Source organism: Xiphophorus couchianus, chromosome 14 (genome assembly GCF_001444195.1).
Source record: "Xiphophorus couchianus chromosome 14, X_couchianus-1.0, whole genome shotgun sequence".
NCBI classification, from domain to species: Eukaryota; Metazoa; Chordata; class Actinopteri; order Cyprinodontiformes; family Poeciliidae; genus Xiphophorus; species Xiphophorus couchianus.
Genome location: NC_040241.1, coordinates 2,539,256 through 2,557,243, shown reverse-complemented (window position 1 = coordinate 2,557,243; position 17,988 = coordinate 2,539,256).

The window sequence follows — 17,988 nt, the reverse complement described above, 5'->3', positions numbered from 1 at the left end:
CTTTATCGTTGTGTCTAGTTATTCTTTGTGTTTTAGTTTAACTATGTTCCTTATGTCTACTCATTCTTTAGTGTTAGATTTAATTCATAGTTCCCTGTGTACTTTCTCTACTCGGTTTGCATTCTGCTCTCTCCCCTCACACCTGCAACCCGTTAGCTAATCAGCCCAGGTTCATTGTTCCAGCATTCGACCTCCCAGTATTCTTTCTCAGTCACTCCTCGCTGGTTCCTCCTATTACTTCCCTGTTTTGCCCTGCTTATTCCCTGTATCGCCTTGCTGATTTTTCTCTGTGGATTGTGTTTTTTGTTCTGCCCTAGCTCCCTGTGGTTTTTGTAAGTTTGTATTTTTATCATTTCCATTTAAACCTTCAAATTCACTTCATTCCCCAGCCTGCCTGCATATGGATCCACTACAACCTCCACACACCACGACAGTATAAGCTACGACATAAAGTCACGTGTTAAGCTATGGCCACAGGAATTTCAGTAACATTCCTAATTTTTTTTTATGTGCTTGCTATTTTTCTAACTTATCAATTCAGTTTACTTAATTTTGTTTCATGTACTAGCTACAATTATTCACGTTGACTCAATTTCTTTAGCTGTAGTTGTGCAATTGATAAAGTACACTTAAGAGATTTGATTGGTTTCCAGTCTGCTTAATATTTTTTTGTGTAAATTTATTGGACCAATAAGTAGAAGTCAATGTTAGTTTTCATTTTCAGAGTGAAGAAGAAAACAAGGGAAGAGGTGAAAGAACCAGGAGAACAAAGACAAACTTAGTTTGAACAAGGTGGAAGAAGAGGTAAATTAAAAAAACAAAGATGGAGGTGACTGTAGAACAGACAGTTCTGGAAATACAAAGCGACTGAGAGGACACAAGTAAACACAACACAAGAATTACAAGGGCAAGAAAACATAAGCAAGGACGTTCGGTGAAACTAGAAGGCATTCGGTGAGTGACTCCGCTCCATTCAACCTGGATCTTCATTAAAGTGTTTCTGTGTGTGGTGTAAATGCACGCCCATGTCTGAGGCAGATAGAACGCGTAAAATATTCCATTCTCTGTTGCTCCTTTTCCCCCCGCCGGCTGTTTGTTTCCTCCTCCTCTGCATCACAGCCTCCCTGTCCATTGCGCTCCCCTCCATCATGCTTCTCCTCGCAGAGCTGCCAGCAAAATGGCTGTCTTTAAATGGCCCACTCAGCATGGCAAGATGACTCGCTTATCATCAAGGTCTGCTCTCTGTGCAGACATCCTTCTGGTGCACAGAACACACACACACAACAGCTGAGGATTTATGCAAGGCTGGGAATTTGCATAGCCCCCCATACACACACATTCAGGATACCACTTTGCATGCTTCTTTTTTCTCTCTCTCTCTCTCTTTCTGTTTTGCACACACACCTGTCTGCTCTGAAGCATTCCTCATCATTATTTCTCCCGTCTGCCACATCCGCTGCACCCTTCTCCTCTTCTCCCAGCCTCCAGGTTCTACCCTGTCTACCCCACAGGGGAGACTTCACATGGAGTGAAATACAGTGTTGCCAACATATGTCTCTAGCAATCAATTTAAGCTACCAGGCTATCTCTCTCTCGGCTCCACACGCGCGGCGCTCTGGCATCCAGAATGGCTCCTCTCTCATCACATGTAGAGTCAGAGTTAGGCTAGTATGTTGTGCTTACGTCTTGCGACATGCGAACACGCATCGAGCGTCAGCACTTAATCGACGCTTAGGCATCTGAAGGGAAAGTCGGAAAATGTATTCATTATTCGTTCACATATACTATGTCCTCCTTCATGCACACATCGCCCTGAAATTAGCCCAGAACACGATGCTCACTTCATACAGCTTGTATGATAGTCGTTTTATCTGACATGAATCTGAGTTTATTATGCTTTTATGACTAACAACCAAATCAAACTATTATTTATCTGCAGTTCTCTGTGATGACACAGGAAGTTACTCTACCTTAGGTTAATAACCCTCCTGTGTTTCCATAAAACATAAAAATGCTTAAACTGAAATTAATAAATTTGTGCCAATTTTAAAAAAAACAAAAAACTCTTTTAATAAAACTTTTGCCGCTGGGATTAGTGGGTTTAATATGCAAAAATGCATACTCTTTTCACATCACATGAGTCATGATCAACAGTCGGATATTGCTACTGGCAGAAATGACAAAGAAGACGACAGAAACTGGTAGGAGGATGATGGATTGTTTTTTGGGGTTTTTTCACTGAGCCGCCAGCTCCAGCAGAATTCTCTCAGCATCACACAGTTCATAAAAAGTTGTGTATTATTTTAACATGTTGAATTTATATCTTCTTGCTCCAGCGCCTGAATAAGGTGCCGACGTCTCCTCTGATTGGCTGATAGATGATGAGTGCAAGCCCTATGGCTGAATTATGAATATGTCTCATGTCACTGTTTGCGTGAGTTGCTGCCAGGATTTTCAATGACGTACCATATGTGATTTTAATTTTATTTCTCACTGGATGGAAACACAGCAATATTGAAAATGACTATTTTCAACATTAGCAGATTATAAAGTTTGTGCACATTTGTAAAGGAAACGCAGCTTTTTTCTTCCTATGCATTTCCCACTGTGGCATTCATGACTGTTTACCAGTTAAACCAGGCTACCATAAATTTATTCAACATGTCCAAATATTGAATAATTTGAACACCACTGCTCCCACATCCAATGCATAGCCCACTGCACATGTGCACCACCGCTTTGGGTTTGACACAACTGCTCCTCCAATATGGCAGTGATCAACTGTTAACGTTAGTCATGAAACACTCAGAAAGATTTGCTCACCTCTAATTTTGTCAGGATTCTGAGTTGTTTTGTTCTTTTCCGGGTTTGTAGTCTTGATTATTTGTTTTTCTGTGTTCCTTAGTCTTGTATTCATTGATTCGATCAGCCGTGTTTCTGTTTTACTTTAGTTCAGTCCTTACTTGGTTATTCTAGCAGATTAATTATTCCTTATGCTTTGTTATTCTTTGTTGTTGAATCATTTTCCTAGTTCCCCTGTTTGTGTACTCTCCCTCGCCCCCTGTGCCATTGGTTCTCTCTCTCCTCATCATCTCCCCTTCAGACCTGCAACCTGTTTGCCAGTCCATTGTTCCAGCAATCACTATCTAAGTATTTAACCTCTGGGCGAGAGGCGGGGTCACCCTGGACAGGTTGCCAGTCTGCCTCGCGAGAGGCGGGCAACACAGAGACAGACAGGACACACAATTCTCTCAAGAATTTAGAGAGACCAATTAACCTGACAGTCATGTTTTTGGACTGTGGGAGGAAGCCGGAGTACCCCGAGAGAACCCACACATGCACAGGAAAAACATGCAAACTCCGTGTAGAAAAACTCCGGGCCAGGAATCGAACCTTCTTGGTGCAAGGCAACAGTGCTACCAACTGCGCCACTGAGCAGCCCCCTCTTTTGTAAATATGAAGACAAATCTACATGTTTGATCTGTACTGGCAGATGGAAACAAAAGTCACTTTTATTCCAAATCTTTGAACATGCAGGCTGTGCACTAACAACAAGATGCTTGCTTGATGTCATCACAGATAAAGCAATGTTCACTCTGATAAAAGATGAAAATGGGTACAGTTTAGCATGCATTTCTGAATGTATTTCAAATCTGAACTAATAAACTTTCGTAGACTGGCAGCGTCTAGATGACGCAGAGCTGACAGGATGTCTGTAGAGCAGATGAGGACAGGAGCTTCATTTTTATTTTGTCTGAAAAAAAAAGTCTGCCAGTTTTATGGGAAAGATAATAAAAGCATGACAGGAACACATGAGAGGCCCTGGATGTATCCTTTCATTGTATAGTCATGTGTGCAGCTGTGTAGGTTGAGGCACTGTGTGTAAGAGAGAGGTCTTGGGTTTGATCCCAGGTCAACTCATCAGATTTTCTTTTTTCCACTTGTCAGTCTGAGATGCAACATTTCTATTACACAAGACCTATTGTAAATAAAAAAAAAACCTCACTGGAGTAGAACTGCTTTGGTAGGAAAACCTTATCAAATGGAGCAGATAGAGTCGATTAGCAAACATAGCTGCGGAGCTGAACAGAAAGTTTACACTTAACCTAAACTGTAACTCAACAACAAAAAAGAATTTTCCCTAAGCAAACTTACAAATAAAATGCCCTCATTAGCTCTATTAAGTAGGAAAGAAATAAACTAACTCAGTGGAAATCAACATTTCATTTCCTATTTCTGTGCAAGCTAGCTTTAGCAATGCAGCCCTACCTAGCCTTGAGTAGCAAACTCTCGCATGAACATAACCTCTCTTAACCCTAACTGCCTCATTTGTGTTGTCTTTCTAACAGTTAGACAGTTAAACAAACAAGTGTGTGAGCTCTCCACTATTATCTGTCATTTTCTGTCTAATAGTTAAAACAAGGAAAAGATTACTGTTAGAAATAGAAGTCCTTACCTTGTCATTGATGAAGTGGTCCATTAGATTTTTCGGGAGCTATGTTAGCGCTAGCTATTGCTAGGGTGTGCCGACAGAAAGTAACAATTTGCTTTCGACTGTAGTCTCGTAGCTTTCAACAACCCAACGTTCCAAGACACTGAAGTATGTTGATGGACTTAATGTTCCACTTGATGAAGTGGTCCATTAGTTTTTACAAGGATTACTTTAGCGCTAGCTGGCGCTAACGCGTGGCGACAAAAAGTAACAATTTGCTTTCAACAGCATCCTCTTTAAACAAAAAGTTCCAAGATAAACTCACAAACGGAAACTCCTTGGAGCCGAGCCATTCGTAAGCCACTAATAAATCCACCATTATCCCAGGAGAGGCGCGCCATGATACGCTGCGGGACCAGACAGAGCTAGCTGTGTTACTTCTACTGTAGTTGATTTAAAAAAACAAACAAAACTGTTGTTAGCCTCTGCTTTTATTAAAAAACATTTGTGTTTTAACCAGATTTATTCTGACTGTGAAGTTTCTGGTTAGTTAAGTTGCTGTATCCATCCAGCACCACAAGGTGGGGCTGCAGTCCCCCCTGATCCCAAACGTTCCGCAGTAATAGTCATGAGAGCAGTTTTCCCTGTCTGGGATGGGCTGCTTTCCGTCATTTGCTGTAGCCCGGAGCGGGGAGCGGAGTTTGTTTTTGACGGTTGAGAATATATTGGTTAACATCCAAAGCTCTCTCAGAATTGCCCCTGGCGTCTTTCCCGCTGAGTGTTTTGTTTTTGAAGGTGAAAATATGTTGTCAAAATGGTAATGATGGTCAGTCCGGTGTAATGTTTGTGCTCCCTGTAAACACTGTGTCAGCCTGCAGCGTGCCAGTAATTCCTTTGTTTCGGCACCAGTGGTGTGAACAACTCCCTGTGAATTCCCCCCTCACCCCCAACTCCCACCCAACGCTCCCAACTCCCTCCACTCTCTGACTTGATTTTTGTTTCCCCCCACCGGCTAAATAAATGCCCACTTTCAGGGTGAGAGCAGCAAAGCATTAAGAACACAAAGATGATGGGAACAGGAGGCAGAGAAGAAAGGACTTTAGTGAAGCAAATAGCAGATAATCTGAGGCAGTTTAATTTTCTTCTTTTTTTTTTTTTTGTTGCCGTTTTGAAAATGAAATAAGACTCAGGTCGCGTGTGTGTGTGTGTGTGTGTGTGCTGTGCCGTGATGTGATGTGATGTAGAGTCGTTAATTTGCCTCCTTCTCCTGCTCTCGCTGAAGCCTGTCGTTTCAGTCGATTAACTAAATCCGTTAAGACGAGACAAGACGGAGGGAGCGAAATAAAGAACAGCCCCCCCTTCTAAAAAAAATGACACAGAGATGGAGAGATGACGCACAGAATCATGTAGAAAGACGCACACAATAGGCGGTTAAGACACACACACACACACACGCTGTTCACCCACACACTCAAACAAACCAATTCCTTCCGTTTTCTGACGTGCGCTTAATGTACGAACACACAGATGTGGGTCTAATCGCCGCTACCGTGTCAAATAAAGAGTGGACGGACTAATGGACTGTCTTCATTACGTTCCCGCTCTCCTCTATGGGGGGCCGTGTGGGCAGAAGAGGTTTAAATCACCATAATCCCTTCCCAGTGCCATTTCACTCCAGCTTTCAAGTTGCCTTCCTTGTTCGCTCTCTTTGTATCTCCTGCTGTTTGTCCCTGTAAAACTGTCCATGTGAGGAAAATGGGCGCCTTTCACTGTGAGGTATTGCTCAAATTTCTTCACAAATGAAGGAAGAAGGGTGAATGTATAAAAAGAAACTCCTTTATGCCCCAGTAGGGCTACAAAATACTCTCTATTTTATACATGGTGTGTAGCTGCACAGACTGTGGATGATCAGCTTTGCACCCTCATATCAACTAGTAGAGGTCTGTGAACCATACAAGGTCAAAGATTGTCACCTTACCTGTGTCAGGTTACATAGCTTCAGTAAAGGTACAAGGCCTATAAAAAGTCTGAACCTCCCAGGATGTTTGACCCTTTCTGTTTTTATAAATCAATCATGGCCAACAACACTTGCTGTTTTTGCCTGTCAAAGTTTGAAACTTAAATCAAGTCAGACCACAATCCCTCAATCGTGATGAAATTGAGGTCTGGATTTTGACTGGGCGTTCCAGAACAGCCACCTTGTTGTCTTTAAACCATTTCTCTGAGTCTGTAGCTGGTTACTTGAAGGTGTTGTCTTGATAAGAAATAAATGTTCTCTGAAGTCGTAGTTCTCTTGCAGATGGACTTACATTGTTGGCCAGGACTTTCCTGTATCTTGCTGCATTTGTTTTACTTTCCACCAATAGAAACATTCCGGAGCCTGCTGCTGAGCATGCAGCATGATGTAGGTTGATGTTTTGGTTGGTTGGGTGGTGACGATGGAGCTGGGCTTGGTGGGGGTTGCACTGGAATGACATTTAGCGGCAGTGACGTATGTTGGTTTGTATGGTAGCGGGAGTATCATGTGGGCCCTCGGCCCCCTTGTGCTGCCTGATGGAAGGGTTGATCCTGTCCTGGTGTTGGGTTTGTGGTTTAATGTTTCAGTGTGGTCTGACCTGTTGTGTTTGCATTGTAAAGCTGGAGTGGTTTAGTTCAGGGCCATTGTGGTGCACTGTGTGTTTGGGGGGAGAGGGGTGTTGGGGTTCTCATTGGGATTTTTTGGGGCGGAGCTCTCTTGCAGGATGCCCCCCTGTGGTTGGGGGTGGTCCAGTGGAGGGGTTGGAGGTTCATGGAGTTAAGATTGAAGCTCGCTGATTGGTTGTGATTGTTTCATTCTGATGCTGCTCTGGTTGGCTGCCTTGTTTGGACCTATCGACTTTTTCGGACCCTGTCTCTGGATGGGCCCTGGACCTGGGCCAGTGTTGTTCAGGTGGTCCCGGCCTTTGTCTGGGCCAATGGAGGAGGATGATTGACAGCTCTAAGGCTCTCCTCCTCGCTCTGATTGGTTATTTTTGATTGGGAGCGGTTCATTGTTGCAGACCGCAATAGGAGGAGGAATTTGATTTATTTTTTTTTTTTCACAGATTATCTGTCTCCTCTTATACAGTTACAACATGGTAAAAGTTTTAATAAATATGGGGGAAAAAAGCATATTTTGTAAAAGTTACATACTGAAGCTTAAAAAGCTTGTTTGGATTTTTTAAAACTTATTTATTTTTTTGTCAAAAAAGTAAAATTTTGCTGACCGTGATTGATTTTGTAAAAGCAGTAAAAAGGGGGTGAATACTTTCCATAGGCGCTGTAGATCTGCTCTCAGATGGGCCGGCGTGCCGAGAAGTCGATCTATTTTCCAGAAGTGTCCCAATAACCGTCGGGAATAACGAGCGTCGGCGGGTGAAAATGTGAAGCTCTGCTGAATAACAAGGTCAGTGCTATTGCATCTGCTTTCTGTCTATTGATCATGCGAGTTTTCATCGGCGCAAGTTTCAAAAACTAGTATGGGTTTTCATCTTAAGCTGAACTGAAATTGAACTGGTGCTGCAATTAATGAGCCTTAGCCCTGTTATTAGTACTACCTTTTTCTTTTCTTTTTTTCCCCGTTATTAAAACGTTTTAACCCAGACTTTTGAGTGAAAATTAAAGCTCAGCGTCAACTTTAGTTCTCACTAATTACAGGTGGGAGAAACAATGATACCTGTAATATGAAAACGCTGTAACGAGCAGAAGGAGATGGGGGGTCAAATCAGGGCTAAATGATGATTCACTTCTTCACTTCAAAGCAGATAAACAACAACACCTGTAATAATAATGCTCAGAAAACAGCTTTTGTTATTCAAATCGACTTTCAAGACTGTAACTATATAAAAAATATATTTAAAAAAATTACAGAATGACATAAAAGCAGTAAAAGCAGCCTGGACTGAAAGCTGGGGGGGTTTATCAGCGGGGCGTTTATCTGACCGTTTCTCTCCACACCCAGCTTGGCGACTCCACAAAAGCGATTGTTATGAAGGTCAGTGCACAGAAAAGGAAAATGAAAAGGGTTTCATAGGAGAAAGTTCAGGGTGATCACCTGCACTTCATCCAGCCGCTGGCGCTTTGTGCTCCCCTTCTACTATTCACTTCTCTACAATACGGCCTGGCCTGTGCCGTATTGTACCGTGAACGGGCAGACCTGGAGCCGAGCCGCTGGTACTCTGTCAAAGAAAAAAAAAACAAAAAAGTTTACAACAACCTCCCGGGAGTCTGGAAGGTCAGTGAAAAAAAAAAGAAGGAGAAAGGATTCTGTTCGGGTCATCCTTTGCTGAATTATTTTTAGATTTGCCGGATTACAACCTAAATATATATGTTGAATCTTTTAGATGTCATTAAATCAACAGTGCAGGTGAAACCCAGGTCGCTATAGTTACCTGAAACGGACGAAATAAAGAAAACTGAAATGTAGAACAAATTTTCTTTAACAAACGGTAATTAATGGTGAAAAACTATAACTAACTGAACTACTGTTTTGAAAACTAGGTAAAACATGCTAAAATTATATCTCTAATTTCTTTTGTTTTTGAGTTTATGAATGTATTTATTAGACTTTCGAATTGATGTGAAATTGATTGTTTTGGGTTTTTTTCACACAAGCAGTTTATGTCAGCTGTCGGCAAATTACGGCGCTCCATACTGCCCCTGGTGGCGCTTATGCTAATGGCGACAGCAAAAGTCGGGTAAAAACAGTCAGTTGGTTGTTCAGCAATAATTGAATATATTTTTTGAAAATGGTATCTTCTGCTGAGTATTCGTTACTCAGTCGATGTATACATAATCACAATACTTTGACCTTTTCGAATTTGATTTTTTTCATACATTTGGATAAAAGTATGAAAAAGTCTAAAACTGCTACAGTAACTAGTAAAAACTAAACAATATTTAACTCATAATAACTTAAAACTAGCATACACACTCTAAAAACTACTTAAAGCTATTTGACAAAAAAAAAAGTCAAAACGAAATAAAACTAAACTACAACAAAAAAACCCCAAGTTATCATAACCCAGGATGGACCACCTTCACTTTAAATCATATTAGGTTTAATCAATGCCAGACATTACGCTGTGGTGCATAAACACGTGAACTCTGGCTGAGGGTACTATTTTCCCCAGCTGAAGCTCTATACACACACACACACACACTTATATCTCGTTAATGAGGGTGCTTCTTCAAGCCTCCAACTGTGAGGCAAAGAGGAATTAGTTTGAACAAGTATACATGCATGCGTGTGTGTGTGTGTGTTCATGGCGGAGAACCTCGCTCACACATCCTAAAAGCTGTGCATGGTCAAGGGATTCAGCTTGGACTTTCTGCTTTCAATTAAGCCGATAATGAGCCGACATTAAGGTCAAGCATGGACAGTGGTGCAGGGGAGCGATGCGCATTAATCAAAAGAAACTCTTCCAAGTGGTCAAGTGAATATCATTAAACACAGGATTAAGATTTCTCCATGTCCTGTAACTAAATAACACAGCTCTGTGGTGTGATATGTCTGTGGGAATTCTAATGCTGGATTGTGTAGAGCGGCGGTGCTAACACTGCTCCGTACAAGGAACTGCTGGGGAAGAAGAACTGATTAGTCTCAGGGTATATAAAGGTGTAATAGAACAATATTGTAACAGATTTCAAAAGTGAGATAAGTTAGACTGAGAAAGCTCAATTGTTGTGACATCCTAGCAAATTCTATGTTAAAGCTGCAGTTTATTTAAAAAACATGTTTGTTAAAACGGTAACCATGTTGTGACAGTATAATATGAGACAATAATCTGTGAAAAGATCCTGCTGTTGCCATGTGAAGAAACACACCGCTCTCGGTCCAAAACAACCAATCAGAGTCAGGAGGAGGGGCTCGCGTTCACATGGTTGATTGGCAGCAATAAGCCCCTCCTTCTGGGATGAAAAACTGTGTTGCCAGTGATTGCAAACAGTTGATGGCAACTGTTTGCCACCCAGTTATTAGGTTACCTTTTACGAGGAACCAGGCTAACAGTTGTTGGTAACTGTTAGCTTGTTAGCTTTTCCTCCAAAGAGGAAAAAGTTCTTCCTGGCTTAGCCTCGTTTCTCATACAGGATCCAACTGATTAATAATGATAACATGTCGTTGTTTGGTGCCATATAAGTGTTGTGATCACACTGAGAGCTGATGACAGCATGATGAAGAGAAACAGAAACACATTCTGACACCCTGCTGTTAAAGAGAATGATATGGAGAGAAAAAAAACAGAAACCTGGTATTTCCAAAGAGCTCAGTTGTTCTTATCCACTGTTTTTATTCATATGGAATTTATTGATTTTTTTTTTCCGCGCAATTTTGCTTTGTTTATTTTTGTTTTTTAATTTCGCTTCTATTTTTGAAAACAGAAAGACAGCTTTATTTTCTTTTTCATAGGAAAAGGCAGACATGTTTTTTCTTTATTATTCAAAGCACGAAGAAGAAAGCGAGCTTAAATCAAGACCATGGAGACAGTTGATGTTTTTACAAAAGAACAAAGAAAACACAATAAGTAATGCAAAGAATTTTTTCCTTTTTTTGCTTTGCTTCAACATAATACATCTTCATTTTTCTTTTCCAGGATTCCTGCCACTGTCTCAAGAACAGACAGATTTAGCTGATCTTTGATGGGATTTCATTTGTGCTTACACCTCATATCATTAAGTCATGACGTCTCAAAAAGAAGAAATAACGAAGTACAAAAGAGAAGAATTCAATATGGGAAAATTACTAATGTGAAATATTGAACTGAAAATGTACTTCCACCTTGATATTAGTAACCTGTCCAGACCGATTCCAGTCTGTCACCAGATGATTTTAACAATGAATACTAAATGTTTACTTTATAAATTGGTTGGATTTTGTTTGCAATAATTAACTGTTTGGTTCTTTAACAAATGAGGCTGCTGGAGAAGTTTTGCTCCTTCATTTTTTTCCCATTACAACACTAACCAATGTAAATGACGCACATTTACACATTTAAAGTAGCTGATTGCAGGAGCTATTGCACTCACACACCGGTGTGTAAATGTGTGTGTGAAAGGGAATGACGGATATCATCGTAAAGCATCTTTGATGTCCTGATAGAGTGTAAATCTGATGTAATTTCAGCATATTTCCCATAAAAAAGTCAGTGTTTCAGCAGGTTTACAGTTTTCTGGAAGTTTGTCCCAGATTAGTGGAGCGTAGAAATTCTGAAAATCTTCTTCAGGTGGTAGAAGGCCGACTTTGTAACTGTCTTTATGTGGCTCTGAAGGTTCAGGTCAGATTTGGGGCCTGACTGCTAGTTTCTAGCTGTAATAACTGAAGCTGTGTGTTTTTTTTACACACATCTTTAGATCGTTTAGATTGTCTTTAGATCGTTCCTCTTTGAGTCCGAAGATAATAACTAGTTTTGTTTTTGATCAGCTGGAAAACATCTTGGTACATCCACACATTTATGTATTCTAAGCTTTTATTCAGTGCTTGTATGGGTTCTGAGTCACCTGGTGACATCGTAATGTAGGGCCTTGTATCATCTGCGTAGTTATGGTAGCTGATCTTATGTCTTGTTTTGACCTGAAGTAGTGGGAACATGTAGATATTAAATAGGAGGGATCCTAGGGTTGAACCTTGGGGTACCCCACATATGACTTCTGTTTGTACCAATGAAAAGTTACCCATTGAGACAAAGAAGTCAATGTTCATGACTTCAACTGGTATAGTTTGAGAAAAAAGAAAACAATATTCATTAATTTCTCAGAAATTGATGTTTTTTTCCCTCCTTTTCTGGTCTGACTCAAAGCCAGACTATCTGGTGAGATTCAGTTCTGAACATAAATTTGTGTTGTTATGACAATCCTACTGAAATTCACAAGCTGATTTTGATTGATAAGCTCCTGTTCCAGTTAGCAATGTCCATGGCAAGTATTCTATTTCCTCCTGTCATACTCGTATATCCCCACTACCACACCCCATACACACACACACACACACACACACACCTCAGCCTCTCAGTCACTTCTTTGCATACCATGTAGTATGCATCCACCATAAGCGGTGTGTCGCGCGTTATTTCAGCGTGGGGGTAAAGAGGAGCCTGTGGAGGAGCAGTTGGCAGCAGTGCCAGCCACCCCAGCGCCGTGACAAGATTACCTCTACACCCAATTCAATTAGAAGCCCACTCTAGTCACTATCCACCCCTTCAGGGTCTACATAATCATAACAGATGGCTCTCCGTGAGACACCCACCATCTTTCACCTCGGAGAGGCCTGAAGAGGAGTAGAGCTGGAGTACTCATCATGGCTCAGCAGAGGATCATTCTCAGGATTATTCACTGATGGAAGAGTAATAATAATAATTCTGTAGCTCATGATCTGTGGTGCAAAAAAAAACAAAACCAGAAAATTTTAAATATTAAATTTATATGCAAAATCACAACTGGGACAACAGTCACTTTATGTCCACCTGACTGCTTTCACTCCACATTTTATTTTATTCATTCTTAAGCAGATCATATTGTGGCTTTTGAAACATTAGGAAGTGATAAAGTCATACAAACAAATCAAAGCAAATTAGTCCACAAATGAAACTACTGAAGACAATTAAAGTCTTTTTGGAAAACCTTGTTTGGTTATGAAAACTTTGAGTTGTTTCCTGTGTGGAGAATCATTGGTCAGGTGTTATTCTGACCCAGTTCTTCCACATAAACTGTTTTCAAATCTTGAAGTTTCTGGTTTTCATCTCCATACGCTCCTGATCTTCAGTTCTGACCATAGATTTTGATTAGATCCGTGTCAGGTGACTGGACCAGTCCAACAGTTTCACTTGAACTGAAACACACTTTTTATCTTTAGATTCTTATCAAGAATGTCTTGGTACATTTGGTCAGTTATATGAAGTAGAATATGATGTGAGACAACACAAACCAAGATGTCAGCACCTTCAAATTTCCCTTCTTGCCATTGTGTTTTTTTTTTTTGGGTTGCAGTGCAGAACCATTCTTTCTCCAAACCGATGCAGTAACATCTAAAGAGTTCATCTGATCAAAATGTCAGTCCAAGTCTTCTGCTGCAATCTTGAAGCAGTCTTCGCAATGGGGAGGAAAATGGCGGCTACATTTTCAGGCTCTTGGACAATTACTTTGACTATTCTGTCAGGTTTTTGGTCAGAAATCTTAGGTGAGGAACTCTTTGCTGGTATATGGAAACATTTTGTTTTATAGTTCCAACATCTCTTCCTAGAACATTGAAAAGTTTCGGAAAAAAGTTGTACCCATCGTGTGTTTCACAACATTAAGGCTTTTTTGTGAATCTTTACTTTTACCAGCCATTCCGCTTTGTGGTAATAAGCTTTTCATTTAAACTACCCCTGCACCTCCTTACGTTTTTGTTGACTATGTACTTTCGGAGTTTTACTTTGGAGGCGAGACAATATAGATAAAAAGAATAGATCTGCAGCCGTATTGCGTTCCCTCGCAATACTTTAGCGTTCCCTTGCAATAATCTACTGATCAGTTATGCGGCATAATTGAATACTGTAAGCCTTTCTTACGGTGGCCGCCGTACTTTCTGCCTTAATACAAGGTTATGTAAGGTTTTTCCATGAGCGATAATATCTCCTTGTGAAATATCTGAAGTTTTATATTGTTTTCTTTAGGATAGAAAGGCACCACAAACCTATAACATAAACAGAAACATTCAGTAAGTAAGAAAGAAATAAAAATACATCCAAACTATTTGGACTATTTCTGAGTTATTATCGCGGCGTAATAAGTCATCTGACAGTTTTGATTGTGTCTCTGTTGTGTTTGTTGTCTGAATGGTTTAAAGGACCGTTTTCATGTTCAGATGTGAACCTTATTCCTACAACGTTTTAAACGTCTGTTTAAAATCAAGTTTTTACGTTTTTAACAGGAAAACCGAAACTCTTCCAGGTTTTCCATCCAGCCTCTGAATTTGACAGCAGCTCAGCCTTTCTATTCTAAAGAAAGATATAAAACTTCAGATATTTCACAAGGAGATATTAATATTCATGGAAAAACCTTACATAACCTAATAATTAGGCGGCACAGACAGGTGAATGACATGATGAGTAAAGATTACTGGTGGTGAGCGTCAATACAAACGATAAAATAAAACTAGCAACAGGAAAGAAACTAAAGAAGCCAACAATAAACCAAGAGAGGATAATACTAATCAAAGAAAACTAAATGGAAATGAATGAAGAACAAAATGCAAGAATGAACTAAGAAACAAAAGTAAATACAGAGGAATAAACCTGTATGGCAAGACCTTTTGAACAATAATTAACACAGAAGACTGTATGGCAAGAATAAACAGTCATTGTCTTCAGATAAAAGGGAAAATAATATTGTTAAAGTGCCATGGGTTTGTTGGGACCACAGCTAACACTAAGAAGAAATATATTTTACAGACAATAACAGTAAGGAACCTATCACTTATTTATGTTTTTAATTAGATTTTATTTTATATATTTTTTTCTTCAATATTATTTTTCATGTCAGTGTTAATGTCATGAGGCTGTTCAGTGACTCCATGACACTTTCAATCTGACTCATTAGGATTTGACTAAGAACCAGTTTTGTTCTGTCATTTCTGTCCAGTAAAACTATTAATCTATAAATCAATAGATCTATATAAAGATATAATCCACGTTTCTGTTCCATATATTCATGGCATTAAAAGGATCTGGAACTTATTTTTCCAATGAAAGCTCTGGTTTGCACAGTAAATGCCATGTGGGTGACATTTTATGGATGATACTTTGATGTCCCATTCTCCTGAAGGCAACACGGAGCTGCACCAGCAGAAACTCACACAAATATTGGAGAGATGAAGAGTTATGATTGACATAGTTGGAGTTCTATCCATGTTTTAATGTTGCAGAGTTCAGTCTTTTTGCAAATAGCTCAAAGTTTAAACTGGCGTTGTTGTACATCTTTTATCTGGTCATTTTATGCAATATTTAACATCTAGAAAATGGCACAGAACAAGAAAATTTTGTCCAACCTGATTGGCTGCTGATTTTAACTTGAATGTTGGATGAAAGGGGAGGAGGTTGGTTGGTGAGTGTGGTAGATTTCTTAAACACTCGCATAATCATTCCAATGATGAAGGAAAACTCTGTGATGTCACAACTAGAGTCATGCTTGTGATGTCATCGGCACTGTATATATGTAGCAAACTTCTACATTCTTGTCACTGCTTGCTACACTACTGACAAGTTCAGACGCAAAGCGCTTTTAGAGTCCAGTGAGATTGTTTTTTTTGAGACTGATTTGTCCAAACATGTCACATGACGGGATGAGACCCCAGCCGTGGGAGTGGAGAGCTGGACAAAACCAGCTTCCCATCGAATTCCAGCGAGAGCTCCAGAGACTTGGCTCTCTTTTGGAGATGGAGAGAGCAAGATGGTTCGAGGAGAACCAAAAGGTCGCCTACGTCCAAAGAGAACTGGACAATACAAAAGCCGAACTGCAAAGACAGATTAGACTGAAGGAGATGAAGAGAAAATTACCGCCAGCAGAAGTGTTTTCAAATTCAGCTGCTGTTATTGCTGCCCAGATACAAGGCGACATAAAACACAAGCAGAAAATGCAGCTGCAGCGGGACCTGGAGGAATCGAAGGCAGCTCACCTTGCCAGCCAGGAGGCCTTTATGTCACAAATCCGGGCAGAAAAAGGAAAAAATGACGCTCTTCAACAAGAGCTGGAACAAGTGAAGACCCACTACGAGGAGCTTAAATCAAAATATGAAGCTGCAGGTGTGGGGAACCTGCAGCCAGACATGCAGCTGTTCTATCAGGAGAAAATCAGGCACGAGCAAAACCTCAATAAAAATCTGAGAGCTGAGAAGGACAATCTCACAGAACAAATGTCCAGGAAGATCGCCAACCTGCAGGAAAGTGAAAAACATCTGAAGAGTGAGCTGGAGCAGATTAAGTTTGATTTCCAAGAATTAAACCGGAGGTATGACACAGATGTTACTGGACTGAGACAGAAAGCTGAACGTCATCAGTATGAGGCTGACTGCGAAAAAGAATTTAATTTGGAAAGAACCAAGTATGACCGTTGCCTCATCAACACACTAAGGTCAGAAAAAAACAATCTGCGCCAGAGAGCAGAACAAGAGTACACTATCCTGCAGCAGCAATCCACGGAGACAGTACAACGTCTCCAAAGCGAACTGGACCAGAGTAAAGTTTCATATCAGGAACTTAAATCTAAATATGAAGGAGATGTTTCTGCTCTCCAAAAACAACTCAGTGCCTTAGAACAAATGTACTCTGCCTGTGAGGTCAGTTACAAAACAGAGTTGGAAAATCTGAAAATGGAGCTCCAAGACAGAGAAGAACCAGGAGCTCCAAGAAGGAAAGTGGCCAGGCGTCAAGTAAGCAATGGGGAAAAAGACACCACCGTTGAAAATAACATTTCTGACCCTGCATCCATGGATACTGAGGTACATGATGCATCTCCTGAGGAGCTGAAGAAAAGAACCAGACGTTCTTCTAGAAGAACGTCTGGTTCTTCCAGAAGAACCAGAAGGACCTGAACCAGTGGAGGCAGTCTTATATATTATAGTGAAATTAAATTTCACTATAATATTAAAAATTAAATTACATTTCATATTTTGGACCCCCCCCAAAAAAAAGTCTGTGGGTTTTCTCCGGGTGCTCCGGTTCCCCTCAAATTTCCAAAATTATGTAAATTATCCTCAAAAAAGGTCGTATTAATTTCTAGAAAATGTAATTTGCAAACGTTTCAGATTGGAGAAACAAAAAAAGTCATTTCCAGAGAGAAAAGCAAGAAGCTTGTTTTAGAGGACCAGTCCTGGTTCAGACCATGGTCTTTGAACCATTTCAAAGGCCTCAATATACATCTCATATTTTGGACTTAAAAAAAAAAGAACAGCACGGTGATGCAGTTGTTAGCGCTGCATCTTCACAGAAAAGAGATCTTCGTTCTTAACTGGGCGCCTCTTTCTGTGGGAGTTTGTATGTTCTCCCCGTGTTAGTAGGGGTTTTCTCCGGGTGCTCCGGTTCCCCTCAAATTTCCAAAATCATGTAAATTAGGGTGATTGACCAATGCTAACTGTCCACAAGAAATGTAGTATTCATTTGTAGAATATTTAAGTTTTAGAGGACCAGAAAGCCTCTCCCTGGGCTGCCACCTTGTCGTGGTGGAAGGGTTTGAGTGTCCCAATGATCCTAGGAGCTATGCTGTCTGGGTCTTCATGCCCCTGGTAGGGTCACCCAAGGCAGACAGGTCCTAGGTGAGGGACCAGACAAAGTGCAGCCCGAAGACCCCAATGATGGACAAGAACATTAGACTTTGTGTTCCCTCGCCCGGACGCGGGTCACCGGGGCCCCACTCTGGAGCCAGGCCTGGAGGGGGGGCATGATGGCGAGCGCCTGGTGGCCGGGCTTTTACCCATGGAGCCCGGCCGTGCTCAGCCCGAAGAGGAAACATGGGCCAACATGACATTCCACGTCCCAAGACATTCCTCTTGGGACGTGGAATGTCAC